Raw genomic sequence first — 12378 nt, forward strand, 5'->3', positions numbered from 1 at the left:
AATATAACTTCTTTCTGTGCAAATTAAGAAATTATATTACTCTAAACATGTTTATCTAAACATCATATTAGTTTTTTTTTTTCATTTACACTTCATATACAATATAATTACATTATGTGGCAGCACTGATGAATCTCAAAACATGTTTAGATGCAAACATAGAAAATGAATCATCCAGGAAGACCAACATTTACACTATATTAATAATACAGTAGAACCCCTCATATCCGGCCTCGGTTTTACCGCACCTCGGTTTTATCCGGCCACTTCCCGGAAGCCAATATCGAAATTTATTTACCACGGCTTGCAGACGCGCAGTTGCACGCACTAGTCTCCCACGACTCTTGCGTTATTTTTGTGTATCTATTTGTTTACATTTTCTTGTGTTGTCCTCAGTTGAGCTAATAGGTTTAACCTGTAAACAGTTCGTTGATTATTTCCAGTGCGGTTAGTACAGTACAGTACAATTGTTTTGTTTCGTCAAGTGCTGTGTACTGTAGGATGGTTTATCCGGCCGAATCGTTATCCGGCCAGGGGCTCGGTCCCGTGGTGGCCGGATATGAGGGGTTCTACTGTATAACAAAATTAGAAAAATTGTAATTCAAATTCAAAGGAGCTACATTGATTAAAATGCTAGAAACATTGTCTGGGGCCTGAAACTAAACTAGGATAGAATTGGTAATCAAATAGTTCTTGTTAAGAAACAGCTTTATTTAGAAAATGATCAAAATCAATATATTTTCTATTAAAGCATTTTGTAATCTAAAAGGAACATAATTAATGAAGGAAACCATATTTATTTTATACATCCACAACTATAGTTTTAGTTTGTTTGCATTTTCTTGTCTAATTTGCAGTATATTATATAACAAATGAAAAATCACTACGTATCTACAAACCACATACGGTCAGGTGCTCTCTTAAGACTAATCTTAAAATTGCCTCTTGAAACAAAACATTATGTACACACCAGTATAACTTAAAATAAAAAAATTGCAGCACCTAAGGAATTAACGATAAAAGAAAATATTACACCACAACCAGGCTGAACAATATTTCAATCACTGATACAAAGTTGAAAATTAGTGGAGTTAAAACATGACAGAACAGTTCTGCTTCAAGAATCAAAACGTACTTCGTAAAGTCTTCAACACCTTTCAACAGATGGAAAATACTTCAAAATCTTAAATCTACCATATAGATAAATGAAAAACCAATGAAAACATGAATATTTCCACACAAAAGTAACAGTCATAGTACAATGCACAAATAGATACATTTAAAATCAAAACGTTTCAAAGTTTCTTTATTTGTGCTACTATTGCTGGTAATTATTAAGAAATAAATACAAATAAGTTGTAATGTTGCATTTAAAAGCGATTAAACCACAGGTTATATTTTATAATAAAATATGTTCATTAATTTGCAGCAGATATGTCACAATAAACAGAGTCAAAAATCACTGTTATTTTACAACCACAAAACCATTATCCACAACTAAAACATGTGAACAAGGAAATCTCCTAGTACTTGGAGCAAATTCAGCTATGAAAATCACTGAAATCAGTTATTACACACCTGTCACTTGAAGTATTCCGTGCGTACATTTGAAATTAAGTGATTATTTTTCATTTAACTGAACTTGGATTTCACAATAAGAACATTTAGATTAAAAGTTAAATTATTAAGTCCCTCTTGGTTTTGAAAGAACTCAAAATTAAAAGTAAAAATAAAATTCAAAATTTTAAATCTGTTTTATATGACAAGAAAATCACAAAATAAACAAATTTGAAAAAATGTTCACTCATATAATTTTTTATTATGTGACACAGAAGACATGTCCTCAAGTTACTTTGTTGGATAGGTTGGCAATAATTTTGTTATGTTCCGTCAGGTTGCCACAGTGTCTATTATGTCGGTTACAGTCGCAATTGAGTGAAATGTATTTATAAAAACTTCTTTAACTATGTATTGAACTCATTTAGATACAATATTCTGCTTCATATTGTATTGACGTGTTGGATCAAGCAACGTCGAGCGTAGCTGCTGCTTGGATGGGTGACCGCTTAGCGATCCTGTCCATGCAAGCAGCCCGCCTGCCCGGCCGTTGGTGGTGGTTCGGAAGTCACCTTTAAGCCGTTAGTCCCCAGGTTAAGTGTTAGAGAGGGCTTCTTAGCCCTAACTTCGCCTGGTAAAATAAGTCATCTTTACTTTTACTTTTATTGAAATTAACTAATCTGTATACAGTTGTGTTGAGCTGATCTATGCAAAAGTAATCCGTTGTTGTTAAAATTCACAAGGATTTTTACTAAATTAAAAAATAGAATAAATCATGAAGGATGGAGCCCATGCCGAAATATTTTATTTTAGAAGGAAACATCCTAACTCAATAAAATAAAAAGTTGTTTATTTTCACAGACAAAATAGTAGACAAGTCATCTAACTCTCTCAAAACTGTTGAGTGTTCTGCAAAATTAATCAAGCAAAACAAATAGAATTTCTCTGAACAAGGTTAATAAGGAGTCTTTGCTTTCTGCTCCGAAACAAACAGCCTTAAATTTCTCAATATCTAAGTTGCTCCAGTGATCAGAGTTCGTCTACAGGAAAGTTGAAATAGCTTACTCCAACCATCAAAACTAAAAAACTTGTATGAGAGCCAACAAAACACAACTCTGCCTCAGTGACATTCTGTATGCAATTTCAGTTAACTGTCGGGAACAACTAGGAAATCACTTACAAAGCAACATTACAACCATATTATGTATTACACATGTACAAGATAACAAATTTACCAGCAGTAAATGTTTTTGAACTAAAACGAACAACATAATCCACAAGCAACATAATAATGATATTGGTTTGGAATCAGTCAAACAGTTAAATCTACTCCACCAGAACGATTTATCTTAGTTTTTACTCTTATTTAATTGTACAACCGCATATTTTTCTAATAATATATTTGTAAAATTATAATACAAATCAACATGTATATATCTGCAACGGTACAGCTCATCAACATTGTGAATTTTCCCTTTTCATTAAAAAGGAAAATTTTCAAGAAATGTAATTATTTCCACTTAACAACACGTTTATCTTGTTAATGACTAATCCCAATTACCTGAGGTTTTTAGAGCTTTCACTTTGAGAGAAACCAAAATCCCCCCATGGAATTGTTCCCAAAAAGACGATGGGCATTCATCGTGTACAATCCATACGATCATGCTGTATAAAAGTTAAATGGAATGATATACGGTGAAATCTGAATTCGATCCTTCACCAGAACATGTATAAATGCAGTATGAGCAGTTGATTATTATAGAGAAAATTAAAAATAATCTTTGATTCATTTAGTAGTATACATCTGTTAGCAAAACAAAAATTTCAGATAAAATAAAAATTAAGTTGTTAATTGTGTTAGTTAATTTTAAAAATCCTGTCTTACATGAGGTACGATTTGTTTATTTCATCCAGATTTTAGTTAAGTGTTAGATTAGTTATCCACCTCAGAAGAGATCAGATTACAGATCTTGAAAGTAGTGTTATTGATTTCTTATATCACTGAACAATTGAAAGAGTAAATAAAAATCCTGTTAACTTAAGTTAAATTAGGGTTTTACTTATATTTGAACTAAATTTACCTATGTCAGTAGCAGTTATTAATTTGGAGTCATACTCTTTGCAGAGTATAAAGTAATAGATACTTTTCTATTACTGATCTCAGTATTAAGTGGAGGTAGGGCAACTCCTTTTCCCATCATGTTATTCAACTCTTTTACAGCATAATTCTTGATAGTCATGAACAAAATCCTCAGCAACACACTTAACGAGTGATTTCTTTCAACAGTTCCAAGTAAGTGGTAATTTATTAACTCCAGGAGGCAATTTATAGATGAATATTTAAAATAATTTCCAACAGATTTTCTGACATGTGTTTTATATTGTGTACCTTTACCAGTGCTCCGTTTACGCAAGTCTTTGCACAGGATCCGACAAGGTCAGTTAAGAAAAGATTTTCATTGCATTGTATCGTGTCTATTGATGTCTGTATGTATCAATTTATTTTATTGACAACTCTGGAAGTTTAAGTGTTTCTAAATGCTTGAGACAATCACCGTTTTTAAACTTCAAATATTTAAACCTGAGGTTAACACATTTTTTTCTCAATGTAATAGAGTCAATTCTGATGATGTTGAATGGAAGGGAATATGGAAGCAGAAAAGATAAGACTTGGATTTGACTGATACAGTAGCGAAAGAATAATAAGCCATTCAGATAAGATTTAGTAAAATAATGAATATCTATAATAATCAAAATAATCTATATTTTGGCCTTATTAAGTTGAAAACTAAGGATTTAGGTACTATATTCATATTGTTTTATGAACAATTGAACATTCAACAATATTGTGTATTATTAATTTGTAAAAAGCCTTCTCAGTGGTAAAACCAAATTTGAAAAAAAAAAAAAAAAAAAATAGGGAAAGTGTTTTTGAACAAACTTGGCAACAAAGTATTACACAAGATACACTAGTTTCAGTTTGACATTCAACTTCAGCAACTTTTTATAAAATCAATACATTCCACTATTATGATAAAACAATGGATCTCATAAATAACATTTACAACACAAAATGACAATACCTTTAAAAGAGGTAATATTTTTTTTAATACTAGTGATACATTTATAATATAAAATCCAGCGAAATACCTAATTGATAAAACCTTCAACACTAAAATTTTCAAATTCCAAATAATCCTTCCTAACAAAACATTGTCTGCCAACAAGAACATATAACTTTTATAATAATGTTCAGGAATTAAAAAATAATGAAGTATGAAATAATTAAAAACACCCACTACTTAACTATTCTATAGTAAAACACAACTTTTTTAAGATTATCAAATTTATAAATTTAATACAATTGACAATTTGAGATAAAAAATTACTCACCCCGGTGTAATAATTGCATAACTGTGTCAGTTTCACCAATTAATGTTTTTGCTATAAAAAATTTGCAGAGTAAAAAACATTATTTTACAAAAAATATCAGAATTTGTATGAAATTATAATATATATTACAATATAGGCGTCTTTAATCACAAACCTTCATACAGGTTATGTAAAATCCTAAAGGGTGCAATCAAAAGGGTATATCTTGTAAGTGGAATGATTGTTTATTTTTAACCCTTTGAACATCAAAGTTTAAATATTGTTTTACTAGTACTGTACCAAGACAATTTTAGCTCGTAAATGAGAAACCCTAAGTCTTTTATGCAAGAATTTGTTAAAAAAATTTTCAGCTGCCTAAGGTTCAATTTTATTGCTATATCAAAATGTACCGGATTAAACGCTCTGCAAAACTAAAATCATTCCTTTAAAATGTTTACTATTTGGTTATAAACAAAATAAAAATAAACTATACAACATTTCGATTTAACAATATTTTATAAATAAAATGAAATAAAATTTGAATGTATAAAATCATTTTTTTAAATATTACATGTCATCTTGTAAGTACACAAACATAGTTCTTCTGGCTCAGTCAGAAGAAGTAAGGTAGATTTTGTGACATCTCATTGGATTTATATATATATATATAATTGATATCAGAAAACCATTTGAGATGCAAAAAATGTTTAGAAAATGTTCTAAGCATTCCAGAACAGTTTGAGTTTTTGCTCTAGGTTCACAAATAACGAATTTGTGCCATATTGAAATTAAATGGCATACCAGGCTGGCCAACATTAGCTGATACATTCTTAAGGACATATATTTGAACGGGGGGGGGGGGGGTGTAAGTTTGTAACTTTTGATTAGTGCTACTACCATGAAAGCTTGAGGGGGCGGGATCTGAAACCAAATTAAAAAAATTTTGTGTATGAACAGATTTGTATGTTGCTACGCATAGCTGAAATTTGTTAAGTTAGCCACCAGCTGAGGCAACTGACAAACTATCATTGCTGCAAAGATATAACAAAACGAAATAGAAGGCCAAAGACAACTAAACATTGTTGCTGTTTTATCCATTATAACATACACTACTCCAAACAGTTGATAGATATAGTATATATATCAGTTTTGTAAATAGCATTATTAAAATAGTTGTGGTGACAAAATTGTTGGCTGGGATTTTTCACAAGCTGCGGCAGTGAAAAAAATTAGTTACTGTGGATTTCTTATACATTTGTTTGGCACTGATAAAATTAATGCCTAAGGTACAAATGGTTTAAAAGATATGGTTCTGTCATTTATACAAATATAACACATAATTAACATTATTAAAAAAAATTGATATTTTACAATATTATAAAGTAACATCTTAAAAAAACATATTCTTCAACACAAATTAATTTAACATTAACCAAATATTTCCATTTGACTGATTCCAACCACACAGTAGTTGCTTGCTGCGTCCGACAATATCCTAAAACAGATGTTCTCGTAACAAAGGTACTAGTAAATCTCTCACTAAGAGTCAACTATCTAGTATAGACAGAACTGTCGACTATTATCGACTGGTGACGTTGGCCGCACTGGCCAGATCCACGCGAGATCATTTACACGGACTTTCCCACTTAGGCCAAGTCAACATGCACTCACATCAGATACACATTCAAACTCTCTTCCCTGATGCCAGAATAAAACCTAAATTTTATATTTACACTGTATTCAATTATGTAAAATGTATTTTGTAAAGAGAGGATTTAAAAACTTTTGTTTGATAAACCAAACTGAACACACAATTATGACTAGGAGTAATATAAAATTTCAATTAAACGTTTGAAGTCACAAATTTGGTTACCAAAAGCACTGTAGTAAAACAGAATGCTGAGTCAGCATTTATTTTAGGCTTCAACACAATATCATAATTCTGATTCATAGTCACTTTACCAGATAGTACTGTAAGATTATGACTTCAATTACAGATAATACAAAATAACTAATTGTAAATACAGTTGAGTGCTATTACACCTAAATAACTTGAACACTTCCCTGTTTGGACAATTGATTTTTTGATTCACTGAAATAACAAGAGAAATCAAGTAAAAACAATAAATATAAGTAGTCAAGTCCTTTTAATTAGAAGTCCGAGCACAGACAGAGCATGAATAATTACCATGACATATAACAATTTGTACCTGTGCATACTTTTTTTGTTTTATTGAACTGACTCTTTCAAACCACTACAAACAGTAGGTCAAAAACTCCTATATTGATTTGGTACAAAGTTTCTTGGCACCGAAGACTCCTTTGCCGCAGTGAAAATATAAATGCATCTGAATCATAAGTAGCAGAAGCTTAGTTTGTATTCCGATTACTAAAAACATTTTTCTTCATCATTTCCATGTTACAAGTTGGCCAAGGAGGATATGCTTTTGGAAAATGTATTGAACAATGTTAATTGGCACCAGAGGTACAGTCAGAAATGTAAGCCATACTTAAAAAGGCTTGAACTATATGTATGTATTCTGTCAGGTCCTTCATTCTCTGACGCATCAGTTTATTTTTTGCTACAGATAAGATTGAGGCAATTTTCCATTGCATCGATGACACCAAACACATCCCCAAGGCTGCATTAACCATTTTAAAACTGCCAGTACCTCATACTATACTTGTAGAAGTTTGATTTGTTATCAAGGCCCACTTAGAGAAAATTCTGGGCTATTTTGAGATTTAATTGTCAGCACTATTTTCCTTATAAAAAGGTCCACTCATCTTACAACAGGTTTGTCAATTTCACGAATTATACAGACTCATAAATATTTTGTTGCAGATGACAGACAGCAACTCTAAACTGTAAACTTTGTAGAGAAAAGAAATGTAAAGGAAAAACATCCATTATCCAGTCTGTCAGAGGAACTCCTCTGCCAATTACACATCCTGCGGAGCATTTTAATTTTGGTTGCTTGACTGGTGGGAGCTGGGCAAAGTTATAAAAAGAAAATAAACGCTCAATTAATTTCTTTTCCTATCTCTTATTGCTTCTTATCCAACCTAAAAGCAGGTTTCAAAAGTACACAAAAGGTCCAAACTGACTCCGATGCTATTCAGAAGTTACGCAATCAACAACTTTTGACTTCTTCTTCCAGCTCCTTAATAACATTAAAATTTTTCTGGTCTTACCTCTACAAGAGGATTTGGTGATTCCAACTTTGCTTTCTAGATTAGTGGATGGAACAGAACCACCTGTTTTTGTATTGTATGATCTAATCTGTTGAGTCAGCTATCGTTTGTCAAATATCACTAGTATTTTGGAGTTAGCTCCTTTATAAATTAGTGTTATATGCTTCAAGGGATTAGACATTTTTAATTCTTGTGATTCGGAGAGCTGAGAGCTCCAGATAGCTAAAAATAGCCCATTTTCTTGCTGTCATAGAGGCAGAATGGTGTTTGTTTTATTTTCCATACAGACCCATGTCCCTCTATTTTAATCATTAATTTGTACATTTGAACCCTTCTAAATCAGCGAAATCCCTCACTGATTTACACAACCACCGATACTAACATTATTAATTGATTAGGTAAGATTCTGGACTTTGGACAAGTTGAACTCTACTGCAGCTCAATTAACTGATCAAAATCAAAATCAGGACTACACTCTGTCAACAAACCATAAAGGATTTTGTTTAAATCTACAATACTCACTTAAAGTTAACTAAATAAATACTAATTTTCATTACATAATATCAAACATTACACATTCTGTTATATAATGTTTACTTAATGATAGAAATGAACTTTCAGTACATAAATCTTGTTGTATTGAAAACAACACATTCAAAATGTTAAGTAATTGTAAAATATGACTAAACTCTGAGAAAAAAAATCTGAGAGTATGATATTTGTTATTCAAATACACAAAATAATTTATTATTATACACTAACAGTGTTTTTTAAACAAAACAAAAATAGTTTTAATTACAATAGCCTATTATACAGCACTTATTTACTTAACACAATCCTATTCAAAATCAGACTGGAAGTCTATGCCATGATGTTCTGTAGAAACTAGTAAATTTTGTTTATAACAATATTATACTTCTTTGTCCATTACAAACTTAAGCAAATGATACATTTGCTGGGTCAACTTTTATCTCTCAACCGATATCTAAGTTATATTAACAAAAAGCAGTGTCTACATTAAAACAATAAAAAAGGATAAAACAATATTTCTCCTAATGTAGTATAATTTTTGCTCAGCCAAATCTCAAGCCAAACAGAATTTATAAGGAACTTATCTTAATTCTTAAGAACGAAATTATTATGACGAACTTTGTAGTACCCATCTGGAATACTACTAAATGTATTACGAAACACTCAAACTTCACAGTGTTGTACTCACGAGTACAGTTAATCGTTGAAACTATTGACAAAAACCGATTTGAGTCTGTCTTCAAGCCAAAGTCAAAACTATCCTACTACATACAACTATTACGTACTGATAAAAAACAACATTAAATAATATTATACACATGGGTTACATATTGTACAACAGGATTGGTGTATCGAGTCCAGGCAGGTTATGTACAACAGTTGCGGTCCCACCGGTTCTGACATCAACAGTGTAAAAAACTTAACCCTAGTGATGATGTGCTGGGTTTGTACGTTCTGGCCAGTACGCGAGCGCACACACGCGTCAGAGCTACGGCAGAGCCCTTCCGCTCCGAACATCTGCCACGCTACCTGTAACAGCAACAAACAATTTTACTATTGACATATACAATTTATAAAAAAGTAGCATACATGAACTGATACAAGAGAGTATTGGAAAACACGGCAGGACATAACGATAGCGTTACCACGCATACGGACGGAGTGGCCTTTGACTCTAAAACCAATACAGTTTTTCCCTGGACTAAGAGGGACCTATATTCAAAGTTTCAAGTTTCTAGGACCTTACTATCAAGAGTTATTACATAGACAAACAGACAACATCACTATTTCAAGAAGATCCTGTTGGGTCCTTCATAATAACAATAGGGAACATTTTACTCTAAATTTGTAGTTTATATTAACATACAGTTCAATCAAACCAGAATATTCTAGAACTCATCCTTAAACCAACGCTTCCTTTTCTTCTACAATTCTACTCTGATCTGCACCCTCCTCTTGAGATTAGCACCTGTATAATATTTACACTACCTAATACATTATTTGTTTAAGCTAGTTTATATTTATGTCATATCATTAAATTGTGTTATATATAAGTTTGTTTTACATTTACTGGCCACATATAGGTATAAGCGAGAGCTGTTAGCAATCGTTACTCCCTCTTCCAATTGGTTCAGAGAAAACACACCAGGTAGCGTCGTCCCCTGGCAAAGTTAGTGCCACCACGCTGTGTGGCAGATAAAGAAAAGTCTGGTGATTTTGACAGTCCTGTAGTACATCAATCTTTAACCTCTTTCCTGTGGATAGCTTCTTCCCTCCTATACACAAATTGTTCTTAAATTAGTCTTGTTTTATTTAATTGTGTCCAGGCAGCTCTTAGTCTATCTAGCCTGTCAGTCATCCATACCTTAATTCTATCTCGTTCTAGTTTTATTGTCTGGTAACCTATTTGTAATATAGTCCATTTTATCCTTTTCCAAACCCGATACTTTATTAACTTTCCTCCCCACAAATCATTTGGTTCTATGAGATCCAGATCCATCTATCTACAACTCAGCACCCATAATGTCAATTAGCTGTAGAATGTTCTGACTTTAAATACTGCCACTTTCCATCTAAGTATCATTATTTAAGTATACTGCTTTCACCTAGCAGTATGGCAAAGCACACATGCTTCTCTAAACTGTAATTGAGGTTTACATTTTTTTTCTGAGCAATTATTATGTCTTTGAGGGATAATATATCCATGAAAAGGAGAAAATGTTCCATGTACGCTAAGTGTTACGAGTCAACTTGATCACTTTGCTTATATGGATGCGTTGTGTCCATGGAAATTTTAAACGGTCTGGAGTTAGAGAAGACAATACAGTGTATTTTGACCTTAGAGTAATGGTAAAAATAGAACTGAACTGATGGATGCATTCTAAAAATGTTGAAAGTCTTGAGGTCTACACTGACCAACCTCTAGAAATATATAAACCAACCTTGGCAAAGATTTGTAGTCATAACCTTCGGTTTCAGCTGTCAACACTGATGACAGAGTTCAGCTGACACAACTGTGCTGTTATCAAAGTTTGGAGTACTTTGCTTCCTTAAATCAATGTTTTGTAAATGCATTTCTGTTGTAGCTTTGCCACAACCAAAATTGTGCCAAAAGTATTTGGAGATTTTGTGTTCAGTTTCATTTGATAGAGTTTACCACCTCATCTCTTCATATAAGTACAGCTTTAAGGGACTGTCTATGGCTGCCACAAATGTGACCATTTTTGCAACGGCTGATTGAGCATAAAGGTTAAATTGATAGTATCTACCTTGACTTTCAAAGGGCTTGGAAAGCCATCATACCATTTTCTAGCTTTTGATTTTTTTCTTACAAGATGGATCAAATCCTACCTTTTAGGACGTACAATTATAGTTAATTATAGTTAGATCAGCCATTTGATCTGCTATGTAGGATTGTCTAAAATCATCTCATACTCCCGAACCTCATTAAAAGGTGGCAATTGTAGTTGTAAACCTTCAATTGCAGAACAAATCTGTGATGTTCAGATATGTACACCACAAAATCCTTTACTATTTTCATGAGACTGGTGGTAGTTGGATTGAGAGAAACAAAATTGTATAGGATCTTGGTGTTCTTAGTTTTCAAGTTGATTTATGGGCATGTAAGCTTGAATTGTGTTAATGGATCACCCAATTTATTGAAAACAAAGGTTCTTGAATAAAACTTGACATATATCTTGAATAGTGAGCGAGGTTACATAGATATAGTAATTACTGAGGCTGTGCATAGAACATTTCTGGTGTGAATACTCGTTAAAACTGAATACCAATAGGACTTTAAAGCTTGACAATTTTCCCCTGTTTTAATAAATACCCTGTTGTTTTTAAAACAAACTAACAATAACTCGCTTTGTAATCATATCATAACTTTCATGATGAGAATGGGAACTATATTTCTAATTGTGAGGCAAAGTTGGCCTAACAAATGTATTAGTTTTTTTTTTTTTTAGAAAATCAAGATATTGTCTGCAAAACATTTGAATCAAATAATTAAGATTCATTCCATCTAGGAAATTCTTTCAAGTATGGATTAAATGATTATTTATTGTACTGCTTCATTAGTGTACTGTAATGATTTAATAATTTTAAACTTATCTTCATGTTGTATGGTAATATTCTATCCTTATATTAAGTATTTTTCATATCAAAATTTGTTATTTTCTGGAAAGTCTTTTAACATAGCCTTTTTGTTCTCTAATTCCT

General features: G+C 32.0%; 1 protein-coding gene across 2 annotated transcripts in view; it reads right to left on the minus strand.

Moving 5' to 3' along the window:
• Window positions 1-690: 690 nt before the first annotated feature.
• Window positions 691-12378, minus strand: part of LOC124366081 (CTD nuclear envelope phosphatase 1 homolog) — a 44301-nt gene continuing 32613 nt past the window's right edge. For both annotated transcript variants that reach the window (XM_046822311.1, XM_046822310.1), the window contains exon 7: window positions 691-9684. The gene's annotated coding sequence lies outside the window, so the exon portion shown is untranslated. The remainder of the gene's footprint in view (window positions 9685-12378) is intronic.

This window comes from Homalodisca vitripennis, chromosome 7 (genome assembly GCF_021130785.1).
Source record: "Homalodisca vitripennis isolate AUS2020 chromosome 7, UT_GWSS_2.1, whole genome shotgun sequence".
Lineage (NCBI taxonomy): Eukaryota > Metazoa > Arthropoda > Insecta > Hemiptera > Cicadellidae > Homalodisca > Homalodisca vitripennis.